The sequence below is a fragment of the Diabrotica undecimpunctata genome, chromosome 8 (assembly GCF_040954645.1).
Source record: "Diabrotica undecimpunctata isolate CICGRU chromosome 8, icDiaUnde3, whole genome shotgun sequence".
Taxonomy (NCBI): Eukaryota; Metazoa; Arthropoda; class Insecta; order Coleoptera; family Chrysomelidae; genus Diabrotica; species Diabrotica undecimpunctata.
The window spans coordinates 140,281,815-140,305,413 of record NC_092810.1 but is presented as its reverse complement, the minus strand read 5'-3'; the positions used below and the strand labels follow the sequence as shown (position 1 = coordinate 140,305,413).

General features: G+C 31.5%; 1 protein-coding gene across 2 annotated transcripts in view; it reads right to left on the bottom strand.

Moving 5' to 3' along the window:
* Positions 1-18,309, bottom strand: part of LOC140448114 (ATP-binding cassette subfamily C member 4-like) — a 66,279-nt gene extending 47,970 nt beyond the window's left edge. The window contains exon 1 of one of the 2 annotated variants that reach the window (XM_072541187.1): positions 18,166-18,309. The gene's annotated coding sequence lies outside the window, so the exon portion shown is untranslated. Of the gene's footprint in view, positions 1-87; positions 221-18,165 lie in introns of those variants that run through there. The other variant, XM_072541188.1, reaches the window with a different exon arrangement.
* Positions 18,310-23,599: the final 5,290 nt, after the last annotated feature.

Genomic DNA, 23,599 nt, shown 5'->3' with positions numbered 1-23,599 from the left:
TACATTATGAATTATGGCACATAAAAAGTGCAAGAAACATTAAACCAAACAGTACAGCGTTAATATTTTAAATACATTGATACACACCTAGTATTCGAGCAGCTTAAGGTAGTTCTTTATTATTAGATCGATCACAATCAAGTTACCGCAACGCTACCGTGAATTTTAATAAAACAATTAACTAACACTAAAATACAAACATAACCCGTTATACCCGACTCGAAAATTTAGATAAATGTAATATAAAAGTAAAGTGGGTAGGTACTTGGTGTGGGTGTGCACGCATATGTTTAGTAGAATGGAACCTACCTTCAATCCTAATCAATTCAACAATTAAATTAAATAAATTAATACTTTGATGCACTTCATTAAAATTTTGGGATCGGCTTTTATTAGCAGATAATATATTTTGTAACTGGTTTTTATATGATCGTTAGTTGATAAGGTAGTCCTAAATTTCGTATTTTTTTAGGTTTTAAAGATATAAATCTAAAATAATTGCACAATAAACATCTTATATATCCAGAAGTGCAAACAAATAAATAACATTATAGTAAAACCTCGATATAACGGACCTCTATTTAACGGACTTCGGATATAACGGACAAAAATCCGGTCAAATGTAAAAAAAAATAAAAACATACTGTTTATATTACACATGCGTCTCATATATGTAATCAATATGGCATAAAAAGCAAACTTTCGGACATAAAAAAACAAATACAAAATAAATAAATTTGCATTCATGTGTGATGTAGGAGAGCATAGCAATCTTGGAAAACGAATGAAATTGGCTCGTGAAACTTCACTGAAAGAAGCAATCTTAAAATGGTATGGGTAACAACGTTCTAGTGGGATCCTGGTCCGAGCAGTCGAATTGAAATTTGCTGCAATTAAGTTAGCAAATCATATGGACATACCATTCAGAGCAAGTGATGGATGGCTCTGGCGCTTTCGTAAAAGGCACGGAATCATGAATAAAAGAATTTACGGCGAAGCTTCAACTGCACCAAAAGAAGAAACAGAAGCTTTTAGGCAAAAATTAGTAGCAAATATAGCAAGTAAGTAACGAAATGCTATTAGAATCTCAGATTTACAATGTTAACGAAACTGGTTTGTTATGGTGTACTTTGCCTGAAAGCGTACAAGCCTCCAAATATGAAAAATCGGATTCTGGAAGAAAAATCAGCAAGGACAGGATCTTGGCACTTCTTTGTGCTAACGCTGATGGATCGCATAGATTGACACCTGTAGTGGTTGGCAAATCTTGCAAACCTAGAGTTTTAAAAGACACAATGCATCATATGCCCCTTTCATACTATAGCTCTAAGAAGGCATGGTTCACCTCAGATATTTTCAAAAATTGGTTTTTCAAAGAAATTGTACCTTCAGTGAGAAAATTTCAAAAGAAAAAATTGGGCATACCGTCAGAAGAGGTGAAATTGCTTTTAGACAACGGTCCTGCTCACCCCTCTGAAAATATTCTACGTTCAGTAGATGGAAACTTCAGGCGTATGTTTTTGTCAAAAAATACAACATCGCTTATTTAACCCATGGATCAGGGAATAATTTTGGCAGCCAAACGAATATATCGCAGAAAGTTTTTACACGAAGTAATGGTTGTATTGTACGATGGAGATAATGCAGAAGATACAAGAGCGCAACGTACCTTGCAAAACTTAAGGTCTTACAATTTAAAATCAACAATTTTTAATTTTGCTGCAGCATGGGAGGAGGTGAAAGAGCAAACATTAAAAAATGGTTGGAAGAATTTGTTTGATAGCCATGATGCAGACATAGATTTAGAAGGGTTGAAAGTTACTAATTTCTGTAGGACAATACATATTAATGCCGGAGAACATGTAGCTGAGGAAGATGTTTTACAATCGCTAGAAGTAGATGAAGGTGACCCTGGGTCACCTTCAAGTAAAGATAGCAAACAAGACGACAAAACAACACTGTTTAAAATGAAGTTATCAGAGGTAAGATCGCATCTCGACGATCTAACAATATTTATTGATTATTAAATTAAACTGTATTTAGGGAGTTGATCATAGAAAAACAGCAAACATGGAAAGTGCAAACGAAACTTGTTCAAAACGGGATTACCAACAGCAAGCTCGTCGATATACACAGCAACATCCACAAAAAGTATTTTGATTTATTTTAACCATATTTTTATATAACTTTCGGCTTTAACGGACACCCCCTCCCCCCAAGTAGTCCGTTATATCTAGGTTTTACTGTATTTGGAAAAATTTTAAACTAAGTAAATAACACAGGCCCACGATGCAAAAGCTTTTTTTGATATAATTACGTCTATCTTACGTATTTTAGTGTACTGAGTCCGAAAATCATATCAAAAATGCTGTATCACCCACCATTCTTTCTCAATATAATATTTAAAATTGCATAATTACATTTTATTTTGTTTAACGAGCAGATAAATCTAATATTACTTGATTGATAGCACTGTTAATGAACACTCTTTGTTCTTATTCCTTTTCATTAACAGCTGTATATTTCCTTTATTCTAAGAAACATAACATCACTTTTCAGTGTTTGACTCATACGCTTTTAAGTATGGCTTATCGCGGTTGTAAAAACTGCCCAAATACATTTTGTTACATATCTGGCGATTTTATTATTAAAAAACATCAGAGAAACATTACTGACTTTGTAAAAAAGGTGTACTTTGCATATTTTGGTGTGAAAATTGGTGATAAAGACAAAGGTTGGGCTTCTCACAATGTATGTTATGTTTGTGTTAAGGATTTAAGGAAGTGGTCGAAGAAAGAGAAAAAGCTCTCAGATTTGCAGTGCCTATGGTATGGAGAAAGTAAAAATCATCCAAAGAATTGTTATTTTTGTACTGTCGATGTTTCTGGATATAACTCCAAAAATAAGAAAGTGATTTTTTGTCCTAACCTCCCCTCTGCTATCCGCCCGGTAGAGCATGGACCTTGACTGCCAGTTCCTGAGCCTCCTCTACGTATTGATGACATTTTAAATACTAGAGAATAGAATCTGAGGAAGTGATGGTGAATTTCAGTGTCCTTCAGAAAATTAACAACCACACTTGTTTATACAAGCTGAGTTAGATGACTTAAGTAAGAGATTTGGGTTTAACAAAGGGAAAATCCGAATTGCTTGGCTCAAGATTAAAAGAAAGAGTTATTTACAAGTACACGTACAGAAATCAACAGTTGGCTCAGTTTTTTAGACAGGAAGGGGATTTGGTCTACGATCATTATATTGGTGGTCTAATGAATGAGTTTGGTATTGAGTATAATAAGGATGAATGGAGGCTTTTTATAGACTCTTCAAAAATAAGTTTAACAGCTGTACTCTTACACAATGGGAACATTTATGCTTCACTTCCTATTGCTCATTCAGTTCATGAGCTATTCAGTTCACAATTATATGATCTGTGGGGATTTAAAAGTTGTTTGCATGCCACTTGGTCAACAACAAAGTTTCCATGATTTGTGAATGGGACAGTAGAGCAAGAAATAAACACTGGTTCACAAAATAATGGCCCATAAGAAATGTTTTATCACCTGGCGAGAAGAACATTTTGTAAAAAACTTTGGTAGATCCAAAAAAGATCCCCTTTCCACCTGTAACATCAAGTTAGGCTTAATGAAACAGTTTGTCAAAGTCCTGCTCAAAGATGGAGAATGTTTCAAGTACTTGAGTGGAAAGTTTCCTCATCTATCAAAAGCCAAACTGAAAGAGGGTGTTTTTGTTGGATCAGATATTCGTAAAATGATGTTCGACTCCAACTTTAAAACCGAGATGACTATTAAGGAAAAAGAAGCTTGGATTGCATTCAAAAAAGTTGTAACCAAGTTTTTAGGTAATGTGAAAGATCCTAACTACGAGCTTATAGTAGCTAATTTATTAGATAAGTTTAAAGATTTGGGATATTTTTGAGCCTCACAAGATAGTTATGTTTTCATAACTATCTTGACTTTTTCCCTGAAATTCTGGGTGATGTCAGTGAAGATCAAGCAAACGATTCCACCAGGATATCCAGGTGCTAGAGAAACGATACCAGGCACGTTGGAAAACCAACATAATGGGTAATTACTGTTGCTCACTTCATCGGGAACAACAGAGTGCCTCGCATAGGAGAAAAAGCTACTTGAGAAGTTTTACAGAAAAAAGAGAAAGAAAATATAAAAGCATCGACTCCTGAAATGATTGTACAGACCTATACTTTTACAAGAAAAAAATTAGATATCTAGCATGCAGAAAGTTCCCTGAAAACTATCTTATATTCAAATAATTAAAAATTATCTAGTACGTTCCTGGGCTAAATATAAAATTTGGTGTCTTCATGTAAATATCGTAACGTCAAGAAGACGAAATTCATGATTATTAAAAAAAAAACAAAGATTGAATGCAAACCTGTACATTCACAATAACGAAATCGAACGGGTGCACAAATATAAATATTTGGGAACAAGCGTTAATAACAACAATGACATCACAGAAGAAATACAAACTAGAATTGGAAAGGCTCGAGCTGCTTTTGTTAATATGAAGGATATTCTGGGAAGTCATGACATTAACTTAAACCTGAAAATGAGATTGGTTAGATGCTACATCTTCTCGATACTGCTGTACGGAGTAGAGACTCGGAATTTAAACAAGAGCAATATTGATAAACTAGAAGCCTTCGAAATGTGGATATAGAGAAGAATTTTGAAAATACCTTGGACAGACAAAGTAACAAATAGTGAAGTTCTTCGAAGAATGAACAAAGAACGCGAGCTGTTGATCACCATCACGAGAAGAAAGTTGTAATATTTTGGTCATCTGATGAGAGGGAAAAAGTACCGATTGCTCCAGTTAATTATCCAAGGAAAGATTCAGGGCAAACGAAGTGTGGGGAGACGACGGATATCTTGGCTGCGAAATTTAAGAGACTGGTTCCAGTGCACATCTAACCAATTATTTAGAGCAACAGCTTCGAAAATACGAATAGCAATGATGATTGCCAAACTCCGTAGCGGAGAGGGCACTTGAAGAAGAAGAATGTACACATCCCACACTCCCCAAGAAGGAATTCGGCTACGAAGTTAAATAATCCATATAATACGTGTGTATTTCTACAATTTTAAAAGTTGTTTGATTCAAGGTCGTTTTGCGATATAATTTGAAGCGGTTTGACAAGATTTTTGGGTTGTCTCATTGCAATGATCGGAGGAGAGGTAAGGAGACGGTAGAGGCCTGTAAGACACAGATCGATCGAAGGTCGAAAGTTAGGTTTGAATTTTTGGTCAAGGGAGACAGACGTGTTTAATTTACTCGGTCAAGAAGCCGGCAAAATTTGTTGAAAATAGTGAATTATACTGAATGTAATGTATCAGTAAAGAGTAATCACTGTTTCTATGTTTCTAAGTATCTAAGAGATTTGTGTCGCCTACAACAACTTTGAATGATTACATTATTTCCTTAACGATGTTGACTAGTTCTCGTCCACAGCCTAGTGTTCTTAAAATTCCTTTATTTATGGTATGTGCGGCCCATGGCACCCGTAAGAGAATTCGTAGTCCACATTTCAAATGCTCTTATATGGGTCAGTTCTATTGTGTTCTAACCTTAAGAGATTACGTCTGTAACATAAGGGAAACAAACCCCTAACATGTTTAATTCAATTTTTCAAAGTTTTTAATTTTACAGAAGATAAAAGTTTGTATCTCAATAAAAATTAAGTTGTATTAAAATACTATTTCACACGGCCACATTTAGATCAATACATACAACGGTACAAAGTTTGATTGTTGATGGTTGAAACTAGATCATACGGAATAGTTGAAAAATATTTTTAATATATTGCAACATTTTGTTCCGCTCCCAATAGCGATTAAAAGAATAATTAGCTTTTTAGAACAAATAATTAGGTTAATTATATTAATTTATCGTGAAAAAGTAGCTAGTATGTAATATGCTTTGACAAAATATTCTTTTAATATGCCAGATGTTCTTGGACACGATAACAGAGTATAAAAATGATCTTTAATTAAACAGACATTTATATTGTAGCAAATCAAATAAAAAAATAATAATAACGAAATGATATCGTATTTTGTGAAATCAAAGTAATTCTCATACAGGGGTTTCTACTATTTGATAAACAGTTTGCAAACATCGTAAGGAATTATCGAAAAGTTATCTAAATAATTTAGAAAATCTAACCTTATATGAGGTATGCATTACCTTATACATAAGGTATATCAGAAACGTAAATATCAGTAAACGAACCGTCAGAAGACATGTAGATGAGGTTAATCTGGTTGCTCGAAGACCCGCTATAAGACCTACACTTTCCAGGGAACATTGTGTAGCCAGAACACATTTGGCAAGGGAGATCTCTACGTTCCTATATATATTCTTATCGGTATATCTTTGAAGGCACGTACAGAATTGTATGCTGTTCCTAGAGCATCTTTAAGTACTAATAGGTACATAAATGAGATACTGCAAAATCATGTTGTCCCGTATGCACCTCTGAAGATAATTGAATAGGTAATAATTTGTTATAATTTATTTTTTTTGTATTAATTTTGTATAGTTCTCTATAAGTTATAGTTATAAGTTTGTATAGTTCTCTTTATATAAAAGTTTTTCGTACGCATTTCCTGTCTAAAACATACCTTAAAACGCTCTATCAGTGCATGGCAATCGTCGATAAAAGTTACAATAAAAAATTCAAAGGCCCGTTTTTTGTGCCGGAGAGTGTAAATTGTATAGTGTATAAATATATAGTCGGGAGACCTCTTTCGATAGCGAAATAGGTGAACTGCAAATTCAAAGCCTCTTACTGAAAGCTGTTGAACAACGCTAGGAATAACCTTTTACTATAGGTTATTCCTAGCGCGTCGTCGTATATATAATTATACAGCTTATATATATATATATATATATATATATATATATATATATATATATATATATATATATATATATATATAAAGTAGTTAGGTATTATTGACTGACACGTTATGTAAAATAAAGTTTTATTTTGAGGTTGCAGTCATTAATAGGGCAGGAAAGTAAAACTCTTTGTTCTTTAATCAAGCTTTCGCAAAATTTATTTGCTTCTTCAGGATATGCTAAAATATGGTTTCAGTAAATACAACGAAATTAGAACTAAATAGCATTGTATAAAACTAGTAAAAAAACTTACAACATGAGGTTAATCCATTAAATTTTCAAATTTGCAAAACATTAAAACTTAACTCATTTTAAAAATTATACAGTTATGTAAGTACAATATTCCAATTTAATTTAATTTTGTAAAAATTCATTTTGACATTGATTGTTTGATTTATGTCAGAAAGACACTCGTTTCTGTTTATTATATTTTTTGTTGTTGATAACTAGCTCTTGATTGTTATTATGGTTACGTACAAAGTGGCGCCAAATATGAATATTTAAATTTTTTGAAATTCTAATATTTATAGTCAGAAAATCTAATATTGGAAAATTATAGTATTAATTTTCGTAAGACAGAATGTAATTATAGATATTGCTTAGTTTATCAATATCAGTTTTTTTATTAACGCATTGATATTTATTTATGCATACCATTTCTAAGAATTCTCTTTTATTTAATTGGTTTTCGCGTCTTAATATATTAGTTTCATTGAAATTAAATGAATGATTTTTATTAATTGCATGATCTATTAATGCACACGTATTTTTATTATTTCTAAGGTCACTTTTATGTGATGTTAGTCTGCCTATTAGATTTCTAGATGTGTGTCCGATGTATGACTTATCACAATTTTCGCATGGTATTATATAAACTACATTAGAACTTAAAGACATTTTATTAGAGAATTCGTACCCAATTAAAATAATTAACAAATTTTTATTTAATAATCCTAATAATAGAATGATTGACATGAATCAAACAAGAGAACCAAATCAACAAATCGTGCAATCTCAATTTACTTTCACATCACTACCTTACATACCAACATTAACACCCAAACTAACTAAAGTCTTTGCTAACTATTCTGATATTAAAATTGCAACTAAAAATGTTAAAACATTAGCATCATTGTATACAAAAACTAAATCACCTATTAGCATTATGGATAGCTCAAATGTAGTTTATATAATACCATGCGAAAATTGTGATAAGTCATACATCGGACACACATCTAGAAATCTAATAGGCAGACTAACATCACATAAAAGTGACCTTAGAAATAATAAAAATACGTGTGCATTAATAGATCATGCAATTAATAAAAATCATTTATTTAATTTCAATGAAACTAATATATTAAGACGCGAAAACCAATTAAATAAAAGAGAATTCTTAGAAATGGTATGCATAAATAAATATCAATGCGTTAATAAAAAAACTGATATTGATAAACTAAGCAATATCTATAATTACATTCTGTCTTACGAAAATTAATACTATAATTTTCCAATATTAGATTTTCTGACTATAAATATTAGAATTTCAAAAAATTTAAATATTCATATTTGGCGCCACTTTGTACGTAACCATAATAACAATCAAGAGCTAGTTATCAACAACAAAAAATATAATAAACAGAAACGAGTGTCTTTCTGACATAAATCAAACAATCAATGTCAAAATGAATTTTTACAAAATTAAATTAAATTGGAATATTGTACTTACATAACTGTATAATTTTTAAAATAAGTTAAGTTTTAATGTTTTGCAAATTTGAAAATTTAATGGATTAACCTCATGTTGTAAGTTTTTTTACTAGTTTTATACAATGCTATTTAGTTCTAATTTCGTTGTATTTACTGATACCATATTTTAGCATATCCTGAAGAAGCAAATAAATTTTGCGAAAGCTTGATTAAATAACAAAGAGTTTTACTTTCCTGCCCTATTAATGACTGCAACCTCAAAATAAAACTTTATTTATATATATATATATATATATATATATATATATATATATATATATATGTATATATATATATATATATATATATATATATATATATATATATATTATATATAAATGTTTTTGATGGGTTGGAGTCAATAAAAGGGGCTATTGGTTAACTATTTAATATCTCGAGCTTTCAATTGTGTTTACAATTCTTATCAAGAGCTGCTAAAAAAGACAAAATATCTTACAAAGTTGAACTATAGAGAAAAACATTTTTTAACTCACCAAATAAAATTAGTTTCGTTAATAAAGATTGCTGCAAATACATGTCAAAAAGAATTAATACTAAAATGCCCTTATCTAATAAATTCTTCCCTGAAATTTTAATAATTTTGAAAACATTTTCTTAACAAAAAAATATTTGAATTTATAAATAGTTTAAAGTAGCAACCAATTACAAATAAGCCTCAATGTCATAAATGCCAACTTAGAATGTTTACCTTTGACAATTATATTGTCAAAAATAAAATTTTGTTTAAAAATTCTTTTTTGTTTAGTAACAAAAAAGAAGAAGATTTATTCACCATTGATAGATGTCTGAAAAAATGTAACAGATATATGGAAAATTAAATAAAAATGTGATATTTTTCAAGTTTTATATATAAATTTTAAAGAAATAATATAATTATAAATTTTGCTTAGGTTTTGAATTTCTGATCTTTTGTTTAAACTATTATCACTTTTGCTAATACAAACCATTTCCAAAAAAGTCCATTTGAATTTGTTACTTTCACTACATAAAATTTTAATTTAATTTAATTTCAAAATCCATAATATGGTCTTTATCGATTACATGCTCTGCCAAAGCACAAGATGGTTTTTTAATTCTGCAATCACTTTTGTGAGAAATAATGCGATTTGAAAGATTTCTTCCGGTCTCACCAACATAGTCAGATTCACACTGAGTACAACTAATGCTGTATACTACATTCGTTTTTTCAAATTTGTCTATAGGATAATTAGTTTTGGAATATAAAGATGAAATTTTAACAATAATATGTTTCATTTAATTTGTATTAATGCATTATGAAGCGTTTTTATGAAGAACATTTGTTCGGAACACACTGTAACTGTAATCGAACGAAGGTGATATTTTGGCATAAATTGATAACACTTATTTGACAGTTGCGGTGTTGACACTTTTTGTACTTTATTATTTTGAATTTTAAAGTGAATACCTCTTGTTTTATATTTTTACCTATTTAATAAAATATGTTCTTTTTAGAACAAAATTTGTGTGTTTTATTTCAAAAATGTCACGTAAGAATTTAAATAGTTGTTGTAAAGAGATGGTAGCTTCTTTTATTCACTATTTAGAACAGGAACGTGATAATAAAGGCCCCATTTTGTATATGTATATTATTGTAGATGCTTAAAATATACACTCTTGTTTTAGCGTGTAGCTGCAGCTTTAAGTTTACATATTTCAACTGTGAGTTCTATTTCTCAGGCCGTAAAAACTAATACACTTCTATCACCGCCCAAAAAACGCACCAGGCCTAAGAAAGTTACCAATACTAATTTAATAAATACAATCGAAATTCGTAATACAAATTTACAATATGTATGAACGAAGTAAGTATACTTTTCGTTAGATATCATATCATATTTCAAAGTAAATAAGTAATGAAAAAAGTCTTGTTTTTGGTTAAGTATTCCATTTTACATCTTTATACGACGCATACAAGCGGGTCAAATTGTTTTTAACAGGATTATTTTTTGACTCTTGTTTTGTTTCTATTTATTTACATTAAATATTAATTTGTTTTGTTGTATAATCCACTTTTGCAATAATTATGTGACCTATTTGATTTAAAATGGATTCAGGATTTTTTTATACTTTGGCAACTATGTCAACTTCGTGATATCTCTGTCAATGATAATGACGTGCAAGGGTAAGTAAATTAGATGGACTGTATATTACTTGAAGTGTGTTTCAAAGGATAAGCTTCAGTCTGATGTTAACCAGTTAACATTTATACTTTTATTCAAATTACATTAGAGGATATTGAACTTTATATAGGTACATGGTAGAAAAGTGTAATTTTCGTACAAAAACCATTATAATTAAAAAACGGTTCACAATAGGTATACGGGAAGTAGTAACAAAAAATGTTCAGAATAACGAGAATATTTCTAAAATTAAAAAATACACAGGGTGTTCTATTAAAACAAAGAAATTATAAGCAACTTCCGGTATAACCGGAAGAAGTAAATAGATGAAAATATTTTCATTAAATAGATCACTTTTTAACCCCTCCCAATTCTCCCATTTCTCCAAAATCCAATTTTCATGATTCCTTTAGTTCTCGAGATATTTTTAATTGGCCGTTTATCTGCCGCACCCTGTATATATCATAATTTATAATTTGCTTATTCTGTCTGGCTTTCCGTAATTAAACCAGCACTAACTATCCACAAAAACTACGTCTAATTTGAATAATTATACGTCATTTGTCACTGGTTATGTAGTCATTATAAAGAGATAGTTATTAAGTAAATATTTTTAGTTTATAAAGGAATAAAGAGATTGGAAAATTTATTAAATAATATGTATTTTCTTTAAATGATTTATAGCGTGTATTACTCTTACATACTACATGTAATACGTACAGGTAATAATATGTACAATTAAACAAATTGATTTGCTAATTCAGTGCTCAGATTTGCACTTTTTTCTTTATTTTGTTTGTTTTGTTGATCTTTTACCTTAATTATGTGTTTACATGCACTTCTTTGTTATTAATATTATTAACTTAACATAACATGTTTGTTTACAAAAAACTGTACAGTATCTACTAAAAAAATGGTTGACCAAAGGACAAAGTTTTGCAATCAAATTGTTAGTGTTTCTGTATAAAATTAAATAAATATGAAATATTTGAAATAATGAAAAAATTGATGATCATTTGGAGATAGGGTTTTAAATGTTTTGACTATAAAATCAAAATGAGTATTTTATGCATATGTTGATACTCATTATTCAAGGCGACTACCAAAAGGACACTACACTTTATCTTCATTGTTAATGAGCGACACACTATAACTTCCTGCCTAAAGTAATGTTTTTTTAGCTTTGACTTGTTTAAGGAAGTCTAAAAAGTATCTGAAAAAATGTTTAAAAAAATCTTAATCCTAAAATATTGATTTTATTAATGTCCTACATAAAGGACAGATGTAGGTTGTTAATCTTTTAAATCAAAAATAATGTCGTTCTCATAGGATTCTGGTTGCCTATATTACGAGATTAGTAAAGGTAAAAAAATGAAAAAAATTAAAGAAGTTAATATGGCTTTTATTTTTGAGACTACAAAAACAAGATTCATTCTTATAACAAAAAAATGTACATTCTATAAATTTTTGAAATAATAAAAATATAAAATTTATGCATTTTCGTGAAAAACAACGTCTTGCAGTTGTAAAACATGAAAAAATTGAACATTTTTTGCAAAATATTGTTGTTTTTATAGAGCAGCCATCTTTTCTGCATCTGTTTTGTTTAGGGGCATAATTTGGCATCTGTATTGCTTTTTGTTGCCTTTGTATAACTGGTGGTAAAGGAGTAATAGGCGTTCTTCTGTGTTTAGGCGTTAATTGAACTATACCTTCTTCATCGCTATCGCAATCGTTGTCCATATCATTTTGTTCAATTAGTTTCCCTCCCAATTTTATTTTATAGTGTCTCAATTGCCAAATATTTTTACTGCCTTTACTTCTTTCACGCTGTCTATATTGAAGCCAAGCGCTAATGACTGCTAAATCTATGAGGTGGCAAATAACCCGTATTGTCCATTTTTTGGTACGGGGGAGGAAATAACAAATAAATTAAGATAGAAAAAATCAATCCGTTTTTAGTTGTTACCACCCGTGGAGAAACGATGACGACTATTAGACTAAAGTTTGTTTGTTACTAAGTTGCGAACATGATACTATAGGTTATTTATAGTGCATTCATCTTGCATTTTTTATATGTATTCATAATATCAAAATAAACCTGCAAATATTTTTGGTGTGACAAAACAAAAGCATTATAGTAGAACATCATACTATAGCATTGATGAGCCACACACTAAAAGTATTTTTAAAAATAATTCACAAAAGAATATTTAATAAATTAGAAGAGGACACAAACGCCACACAGTTTGGATTCAGAGGTGGACTGGGAACACGGGAAGCTTTGTTTGGCCTGAGTGTGTTAATGCAAAGATGTTTGGATGTAAACCAAGACCTCTACCTAGGTTTCATAGATTTTGAGAAGGCCTTCGATAAAGTCAGACACCAAAAGCTGTATAAAATCCTAAGAAGCAAAAACATCGACAGTCGCGACATTAACATCATATCCAGGTTGAACTGGGGACAAACAGCAAAAATCAAAGTTGATAATGAGTTAACCCAAGAAATTGAGATTCGTCGAGGTGTGCGTCAGGGTTGTGTGCTTTCTCCACTAATATTCAATATATATAGCGAAACAATATGTCAGGAAGCGCTCCTAGAACAAAACATTGGTATGAACATTAACGGAGAGTTAATTAACAATATACGATACGCTGATGACACGCTAATAGTTACAGATAACCTAGCAAATTTACATTTTTTGATAGAAAATATAAACACACATACCAAACAGTATGGTCTAAAACTGAACATCAAAAAGACTAAATTCATTATTGTAACAAAGAAGCTATACACCAATGTGAATTTAACCATAAATAATCAGCCAGTTGAAAGAATTACGTCCTACAAATATTTAGGTGTTTGGTTCACTGATACTAATGACCAGACAAGAGAAATCAAGAGGCGAATAGAGATAGCGAGACAATCGTTTGTCAAAATGAAAAAGTTCCTATGCAGCCGGGACATAAATATAAACTTAAGAACGAAAATGTTAAGGTGCTATGTTTTCTCCGTTCTGCTGTACGGCATGGAAGCCTGGACACTGAAAAAGATAAACATCAAAAACATTGAGGCATTCGAGATGTGGTGTTACAGGAGAATGTGGAAAATACCATGGACAGAAAGAGTAACAAATCAAGATATTCTGCTGAAGATGGGGAAGGAATGCGAAGTCATAAAAACCATACAAACGAAAAGACTGGAATATCTGGGCCACATAATGAGAGGAGAAAAGTACTCTCTGCTTAGACTCATAATCCAAGGAAAAATCTCGGGAAAGAGAAATGTGGGACGTAGGAGGATTTCCTGGTTGCGAAATTTAAGGGAGTGGTATGGGTGCAGTTCAATACAGTTGTTCAGAGCTGCAGCCAACAAAGTAAAGATTGCTGTGATGGTAGCCAACCTCCGATAGGAGACGGTACTGCAAGAAGAAGAAGAACATCATACGTTCTAGAAACCCAGGCCACGTTCTAATACATATATATATATATATATATATATATATATATATATATATATCCTCAGTTTTAAAAACAATTTGTAGGTTTTTTTGATGTTATAAGAACTCTACGATAACTTTTAACATTAAAACTTAACTAACTAAACGAGAAAAAAAAACAAAAAACACAAAAAAAATCTGTAAAAGAGCACTATTGTTCATTTATATTATTTGTTGGTGATTTTTTTAATTTGACCGATGGCTTCATTTGGATGTTAGCTTAAGCTCTTTCAAGGGTCAACCAAACTCAGTGTGGTTTGACCCTTGAACGAGCTTAAATAAAATAAATAAACAATACCTATTGCTCTTTTACAGTTTTTCTTGTGTTTTTTGGATTTTTTTCTCGTTTAGTTAGTTAAGCTTTAATGTTAAGTTATCGTAGAGTTTTTATAATATCAAAAAAACCTACAAATTGTTTTTAGAACTGAGGATGCTTTTAAAAAAATAATAAAAGCGAAACGTATTCTAGTAAATCAATGAAGTAGTTGACGACTTTCATTTGCCGATGAATTATATTTTGCGTTTTTACCCCCTGCAAGGGAAGGTTTTAGGGGGAAGCCCTAAAAATCGCCATATTAAATATGACTAGACTTCGGCAAATATGCATATTGCATATTTTGCATATTGTGCATATTTTATGCAAATATTTCATATTTTGGCATATTTGTATAAAAGTTTGCATAAAGTGCATAAAAGTTCAGATTTTTATACTGTATTTGAAAATTTTTAAACATACCAATTTATTTCAATTCTTGTATAAAATTTTGTAGTCATTTTAATCAAGAAATGATCTAAGTACGTAATCTCTACAGGTACAAAACATTTACAATTTCAAAGAAGATCAATTTAAGTAGCCCTCAACATTCTTAGAAAGTCTCGGTCACTGAGGCATTCAGTTATTGGATAATCGCTAAGGGTTCGCTCATTTGCATTTTATGATCTAATCCCCAAATCTATCTACAATTTATTGTATCTTAACAGCAGGTAAACGGCTAATAGTTTTGTTCCTAATTTAGGGATTTTCCAAAATCTCCCAGTTTATTGAATTAGGTACCTAAACATTTCTAATTTGATGCTCAGATTTGTAAATCATTTTTGTTTTGATATTCAAAGCGTAAACACTCGTTGTGCGTAACAAAAAGGAAGATTGTGATTTTATAATGCCTAAAACAACCAGTGCTTCAACTTGGATTAAACCTTATAAAGAGCTGTCTATGGATATGGGAAAAATCTACTGTTCAGTCTGTGGCAAAATTGTAAGTATCTAATATTTTCTATTAAATATCTAATATTTCATACATACAGGGTGTTTCCAAATGACACTTACAACGTTTGACTGTAGATACTTCTCGAAAAATTGAACAAAACGATATAGTTAATGAGGGGTCAAACTTATTTACTTTTCGAGATACAGGGTGTTAAAATTAAAAAAAATTAAATTCTGTTAGTTAATAACAACAATAACTTTAAAACCAATAAACGTATTTACTTGAAATTTAGTACTCGTAGGTTGTTTTTAAATGAAAAATAGCTTCCTTTAGTGAGAAAAAATTGTCCATGGTACAATACAATGGTGTGTATTTAGAAAAATTTTTCACCTTTACTTTTTTTTATGAAGTCAGCTATTCTAAAACACAATTATTTTTATTGTAATTGAATTAACAAAAAAAAAAACTTTTGTTGAATTTTAAAATAAGTTATATGTAAGGTATAGTATAGGTATAGTATAGGTATAGTAACAAAAACTAATTTGTGGATTAATACTGCATTTAAAACACTTAGCGAGTGTTTTTTTTCCAAACCAGTTATTTGATTAACCAAAAACACCTTGTATATTTTTATATTTTAAAGGTTGGGTTAAAATAAAGGTTTTTATTTTTATTTATAGATTGCATGTGAGAAGAAATTTCAGATAGACCAACATGTGAGAACTGCTTCACACATTGCAAAAAAAAGGAAAAATAGGAGGAAAACATCAAACTTCAATGGCTAAATGTTTCCAATCTACTTCAAAAAAATTAGATGAGCAAGAAACTTTTAATGAAGACTTGTGTCGCGCATTAGTGTCTGCAAACATACCGCTTTCAAAATTAGCAAATGTAAATTTTAGTTCGTTTCTAAAAAAATATTGCAAACTTAATGTTCCAAGTGATCGGTCTCTAAGAAATAATGTGAACGGGCTATACTCGTCGGTGTTAATTAATATTAAGGAAGAAATTGCAGATAATTATTTTTACATATCTGTAGACGAAACCACTGATTCCTCAGGAAAGTATATTGCTCATTTATTGATTGGTGTTCTTAAAGAAGATACCTTACCAAAATCTCATCTTATTTCATGCCAGCAACTTGAGAAAACAAATGCTTTAACAATTTCGCGTTTTATACAAGAAACATTAGCAACTTTTTTTTCTTCCGACAACTATTCCTTCTAATAAATTACTGCTTATTTTATCGGATGCTGCTCCTTATATGGTAAAAGCAGGACAAAATTTAAAAATATTTTTCCCAGATTTAATACATGTTACTTGTGTAGCACATGGATTAAACAGAGTTGCAGAGGAAATACGAAAAAAGTTTCCTCTTGTAAATACCATGATATCCAGCGTCAAAAAAGTATTTCTTATATCTCCTATAAGAATTCAACTTTATAAAGAAATGCTACCTAACATTCCTCTTCCACCACAACCTATTTTAACGCGATGGGGAACATGGTTAGAAGCAGCTAATTTTTATGCAGATCATTTTGTTAAAATAAAGAACATAATTGATGCGTTAACAGATGAAAGTTCCCAATCTCTTTTCTTTTGGATTCTAAACAAACTTTTCAGAGTAACTTGCTTCAACAAGAACTTTCATTTATAAAATCAAATTTTAGTTTTGTTCAAAAAACAATTACTCAGTTAGAATCACCAAAACTGTCATTGTTCGAAAGTACAGCATTAATAAAAGAATTTGCGTCATGTTGTCGGAACGTTAGAGGTAATATTGGAAAAGATATTTTAAAAAAATTTGAAGCTACTATGGAAAAAATAAAGGTTACCATATTCTTTCTGAAGTAGTCAGTGTTCTAGCTGGAAATATTTCGGAAACAATTAATTTAGAACCAAATGTTTTGGTTAGTTTGAAAAATGCTCCCGTTACATCAGTTGATGTTGAACGAAGTTTTTCCATATATAAATATATGTACTCAGACAGAAGCCACAAGTTTTTGTTAGAAAATTTTGAACACCACTTGGTCATTTATTGTTACCATAATTCTTTAAAAAGTTTATTCATACTTAAAAATAATGTAGTTACTTAAAATAAATGTAAATCTTAATGAATAGTAGGAAATATTTAGTTATGTACACTTTTTTTTTTTTAAATAAAATTGTTACTATTTTACGATTTTTTTATTTATTTGTATGCATATTTTGTAAAATATTTGCATATTTTCGGGTAAACACGTGCATATTTATGCGCATATTTTCTACATTTTTATTTGCATATTTGCCGAAGTCTAAATATGACCAATAATTTGTGACATCGTGTATATATTATGGAAGTTGAAAAGTGTTTTATTGTGGTATTTTTTATAGAAATCGTTTTCAAAACAATCTGAAATAAAAATTATGAGTAGCGGATTTTTATGTCAGAATTTTTTAAAACCATTTTCCGATTGGAAATCGAAACTCATATCAAATATAATATGTAATGCACATTACAAGTAATAGTGGTTTAATCTCTTATAAAAATATCTATACATTATCGGATCTTAAACAATAAGTCGTTAGATTAAGCAGTCAATTTATCAAAAGTACAACTTACCTGAAGCAGTTATTAACGTAAACACTTTTAACATTTTTTTACGAGATTTCAACTTCGGTAACACACATTTTTGACTATGTAAGATAAACAATTTTTATCAAGTTCTATCATTTACTTTAATTATACTGACATTAATACGATGCCTTAACTTATCAAAACTAAATAAACTTTTATGTAATCATAAAACCAACAATTGGGACAAAAATAATATACACATGCGATAAGCGATGAGAGTGCAGCAGGCGCTTTTCGAAAAAAGTGAATACAATGAAGATGACATCAGTTGTTTCATATTTTATGCTGAAGCAACTGGTGTATGTAAAGAAGAAATAACAATAGTTTAGTTCAGTTTTTGCAATATTTAAAATGGGTGAAATAACAATATAGCAAAAGTATAAAATACCGACTAAATAAAATATAAAATAAGGTGAAAGAACTACCTCCTCCCCCTCCTTGGTTAATCATGATTCCTGACTGACTGCACGTTTTAACCTTGTTTAAGCTTTGTGCTTCTTTAAGGGTGGTTAAAACGTAAATAATAAATGGTGCTTTTCAGCATGGTAGGATCATGTGAGGACCTAGACTGGGTGCCGCCGCTAAAGGCAGGAGTGTCAGAAGAAACACATCGACGACCGACGAGAAGAAGAAACTGGTGGGGCCACTGAAGCTGCTGTCCGCCGTCTGGATCCAAGCCCGTCACTAAGTACAAGCTCCATGGAAAAACGGTTCCTTTCAGAACGTTTGGCCTTTTTTTAAGGTTGTTTGGAAATCGCGTGGAGGATAGCTGTGGCTGTGTCCTCACCTAGGATCAGGTATCATTGTGCAATGAGATTGGGAAACCACAGAAAACCAATCTCCCCCTGTCCTTGTTGTAAATTAATCGACTCTGAAGGAGTGTGTGTGGTGCTCACTTGTGTAGTGTGTGTGTAGTATGTATAGGTGTGGATGTGTTTAGTTACGGAGTTGGGTGAAGATTTGATTGATTCGGTTGTTGAAATGGGATGTGGTTATGGCGTATCCGTATGGGGCATTGGAAATTTGGTTGATTGTACGGATGGTTGCACTTCTCTTTTCAGGGAAGACGTTAAATAGGGTCATGGATACGAAATGGATGATGGATTTCATGTCGGAGGATAAGTCGTATGAGGGAATTTGTTTCGGTGTATACAGTGGTTGAGTTTGGTCATCGTTGTTAGGAAAAACATTTCTGTGTGGACATCTGGGTGAGAAGGCGGGATGAGGGCCACTACAGTTCGGGCATTTTGGATCGGATATCTTGGGGCATGCAGAGGATCTGTGATTTTGTCCGCAATATGGATATGTGTTTGATTTTTCTGGGCATTCGTTGTGGAAATGTCCGCTTTTGCAACATTTCGAGCAGTATTTCGATCGAATCGGAACGGAGTTGCCAGATCTTGGGATCTCGCAATTTAACCGTTCGCCCTCGATTTTGATACCACTCGAAAGTGCTTCGGCGAACTTGACTTCAGAGTTAGTAAATACTCTGATATAGGAGGTGGGTTGGTTAGTGGAGCGGGCAATGATGCGAATCACTTTAGTAAAAGGGAAGTGGATTTCGAGCAGTAAGTAAGATTGTGTCATCTTTAGTGGCTTTACGGAGTTTTGCCGTGATGTCGTGGATATCTAGGATTTTTGTGGTTCGTAGGGAGGCTGCCTGTTGTGACGGGAGAACTTTTATTGAGTCCAAACTTGGGATGAGGTTTAGGTCTTTAATTAATCGGAAGAGAAATTAAGAGAAATAAAATTTCAAGAAAATGAAGAAATCGCAACCGCAGATAACCAACAACCTATTTTATCCCAAATTTTAAACGTACTGTAAAATCTTCAACAAAAACCTCGAAATGAAAACAGAAGATGTTTTAATTGCGGGAGAATAGGACATTTTCAAAACAATTGCAGAAGCCGATCCCAAACAAGGAGAGAACATCCAAAGAATGAGGCTAGAAGGTCGCCTAGATCGACATCCAGAAGCCCCCAAATTCGCACTTACACTTTACATAAAAATGAACAGAATTTATTACTTAAGGGCTACGTTGAGAATCAAAAATGCACCTCTATTATTGATACCGGTGCAACCAGATCCTTTATTCGAACCGGATTTCTGAATGGGAAACTACAACCCACTAAAACAAACTTAGTTCTTGAAACAGCTTCAGGCCACACTATTCCAATTCATGGAGAGATAACGGCAACCATACAGATTGGTAACACCAAATCCTGTAAAATGCAACAAAGAAGAATGCCAAAGGAAGCATCATCCTCTTCTTCATGAATTTTCAGAACAAGTATCTAATAAAAGTACAAAGCTTATCAAAAAGGAAAGCGGTATGCAAACAGTAAAATCACACCTCTTATCTGCAGATGAAGAAAGTAATGCACATCAAGGAATACGCTTTCAAATACTTCCCGTTGTTTTAAGAAATGGAAGTAGGGAGGTCACTACATTTGCCTTTTTAGATGAAGGGTCTTTTGTTACTTTGTTAGAAGAAAGTATTACTAAAAAGCTAAATATAATGGGAAACCTAGAACAACTTTGCTTAAAATGGACCGGAAACCAACAACGCTTAGAAGATGTGTCAGAAAAAGTATTCTTTTTTATTGCTGGTGATTATAATGGGGCCAAAGAATTTGACCACCGACCAGCCAGAATGGTAAGAAAATTAGGCCTCCCAAAACAAACTCTCGATGCAAAGGTAATTAGAGAAAGCTTTCCCTATCTAAAAAACTTTCAAATCATATAAGAACGCTGTTCCTCAGATCTTGATAGGCTTAGATAACTGGGACTTGGCGTTACCACTTCAAGTGAAGGAAGGTCTAGAACTTCAGCCGATAGCTGCAAAGTCCAGGTTAGGTTGGACTATTTTTGCAATGTTTTCAAATAACGATGTGGAATTAAACTACTCGTACCACATTTGCAAATGTAGTTCTGAAAGCATTACTAACCAAGAACTCTTTAATACTTTAAATAAATTTAATACTTTAAATAAAGATTTCTTTTTAGTTGAAAGCCTCGGAGTTCAAAATATAAAACCGTCTGATTCCAAAGAATTAGATAGTGCTATTAGTATACAAGAAAGTACCCTAGTTCAAATTGGTAAGAAATATAAAATAAATAAACTAATAGTAAACCCATGGCTAGTCAAAGACTGGAGTGTAGAGAGAAGAAAATTAAGAAAAATCCAGAACTAGGTACCAAAATTAATCAACAAATTCAAGATTTTCTAGAAAAGAAATATATTAGAAAACTGTCAGAACAAGAACTCTTAGAGCATCAAGAAAAAACATGGTATCTTCCCATATTTCCGGCCTTTAATCCTAATAAACCTGACAAATTCAGATTAGTTTGGGATGCAGCAGCAACCGTATAGGGAATATCCTATTCTATAGTATTCTATAATATAATATTCTATGTTATTAAAAGGAGATGACCAACTTGCTTCTCTATTAGGTGTCCTCCTACGATTTCGTGAAAGAAAGATTGGCTTTTCTGGAGACATCAAGGAAATGTTTCTTCGTGTAGGTATAATAGAAGAAGATCAACATTCACAACGATTCTTGTGGCGCAATGGTAGCTCTGATAATCCTTTGGTTTAATATCAAAATATTTAGTGAATTTTACAATTTACTATCATATTTTTTTATCATTTACAATAATTTTAGAGTGATCAATTTCACCCATTTTGCTTTGATTTTTTTCTCTATTTTTTTGTTACGGAGACTAATTTATGTATTTATTTTTTTATAACTATTCTTCTCAGGGACCAATTTTTGTATACCTACTTTACTATACATAGTAAAATCACGTGATCAATTAATGAGAACATACATTTTTGTGAAAAATGTTTAATTGGTTTATGATCTAAATGTTATCGTTTATTTGTCTATATAAGTCGAATATAAAAAAGCCTCACATTTTTAATTGTGATATGTATTAATAACATTATCTTTTTAAATAAAATAAACAAAGAAATTCTGGATATACTACTGTTTACACGTACTTTTAGTAGGGTAGACTGGTCTCCAGTGAGACGTTTTTAGTCATTTGAGATGTTTTCACAATTTTTTCTATATATATTGAAAACAAACAAATAATCCTGTAAATTGGCCTTTATTTTATAACATAAATGTAAAAAAAAAATCTTTTTCCCTTTGTTTTTTCACGTATCTGAAATAGAAAGATTATTGTTTATTGAAAAAATAAAATCTTTTACGCGAAATCTAATCGATCCACATTTCCTTTACAATTTACCTTGAAATGACACCCCCTTCAGTTCTGCTGCTTTTCCCAATGAAAACCCGTCCTTTGTAACTAATTTCACGGCTTCTCTCATTTAACTGTCAGAAAAAGAAGATCTACAAAATAAAAAGAAACAGATAGGTAGTATGAGTTTTTATTATAATCCAACCTACGTCCTCGATGGTGTACAGTGAGACGCGTCTCAGTCTGCCCCACTAAGTATTGTCCCACTGTATCCCACAGGTACAATTTTACCAAAGTGTGATATTTTTTCTAAATCCGATAAAATAAAAATAATATCGCTACGCACTTACATGCAAAAATGCCTAAGCTTTACTTACCATCAACTCAATGCATAACCGAATAAGATTGGTCGATGTAAGGAACAATATAATTACTTTGGGGAGCAAAAGTCACATTACCAGCTGACACGCAAATTTGAACAAACGAACTGAAGCTAAGATTTGCTGGTAGACTCCGTAGACTCTACGTGTTGAGAAAACCTTATGGTGGGGATAGCATGCAAAGCGCTGTTGACATGTCCTCAGAAAATGCAGTGTGTGACTGTGGAACATGTCTCATTGTCCACTCTCCCCTACTATACTCTCGACACAGAATTTGATACTTTGATCATTTGCCTTTTGGTAGTCTATGTTATGGATGATCAGTGCAGATCTAAACATTTGTTTTGGAAAGGGGGGGGGACTTCCAATGAAACATAAACCAAAACAACATATAAAAAAGATAAACCCAAACTACATAAAAGACATAAATAATATTCTTTCATAGTTTTCTTTCATTTTTAACCTTCTTGGAGAGTTTTGTAGAGTTTTACTTTTGTTTTTTTTTTAGATATAATTGAGGGTTTAAAAAGGAGATTGAGCCCAAAATAGCACCTCTTTTTCGTGCAAATTTTGCGCTATACAAATTCTGCGCTAAGTATACAAATTCGTTAACTGCTTCGATAAAGTCGTTTTCTGTAACAAGTAGCCATAGGATTTGTGGTTGCGTGCTTATTTTCATGTATTTCGTTTTGTGGGTGTTGATTATTAAGCTTCTTTTTGTAGTCGCTTCTTTTAGTGTTACATAGACCTCTAGTACACCTTTTTTTTCTTTCACTTCTTTCTAGTCCAGTAGGAGTCTATATCTTTCTGGTCTTCTTCATTACATTTTGAT